The sequence below is a fragment of the Petaurus breviceps genome, unplaced genomic scaffold (genome assembly GCF_028583685.1).
Source record: "Petaurus breviceps papuanus isolate PSGF00001 unplaced genomic scaffold, PetGlider_PUasm1.0 91041, whole genome shotgun sequence".
Lineage (NCBI taxonomy): Eukaryota > Metazoa > Chordata > Mammalia > Diprotodontia > Petauridae > Petaurus > Petaurus breviceps.
The window spans coordinates 40,829,106-40,829,843 of record NW_027187400.1 but is presented as its reverse complement, the minus strand read 5'-3'; positions in this window follow the sequence as shown (position 1 = coordinate 40,829,843).

Genomic DNA, 738 nt, shown 5'->3' with positions numbered 1-738 from the left:
TATGAATACCATTCCCTTGCCAGAGCCCAGGCATCCTACCTCCCAACCCTAGGGCAAGGGCAGGAGAGCTGATTTTGATCAACCTGAGAGCAGACGCAGTGTCTCCTGAAATTCCGGTTGGGGTGCCCATGGGGAGGGGCTAGAAACCTGGGATAGAAGGAGGATGTCAGAGGCAGAACTGGGCCGGGGGCCAGTGAGCCCAAACTTCCTGCTCTCCTCACCTCAGGGCCTTTCCTAGTTCCTTCCCAAAAATTTAAGTATTGTCATCCCGAGAGGGAATTAGATTCTGGAGGGGTAGGGAAGAGATCTGGGGAATGGGAGGATGCTGAGGTCCTAGGACATAACCTGCACCAGGGACACTGACTGAGACGGGGAGTGAGGGGGTGGTTAGGGTGAGTCTGGGCAGGTGGCAGCGAGCCTTATGCATGAGCACAGAGACTTAAGAGTCTCGGTCATCTGTCCCAAACAGACATCTTAGCTAAGGGCTGAGTGGCAGATCTTAAAGGCAAAACTATTGCGTTTCAGGAATGAAGGGCAAGACTCAGAACTGGAGACAATGAAAGGGGATTTCATTTTTGGTGGGGAGGCCAGGGCTGTGAGTCAGGGGCAAGGTACAGGAGGTACAAGGGTGTGAGTGAGTGGAGGTGGAGCAGCTATGTGTGTGGGGGTGGGCAGGTGTGTTTATTGTTCACGTGTTTATATGTTATGTCCAAAGAAAGCAGCAACCTCCCCTTCCAG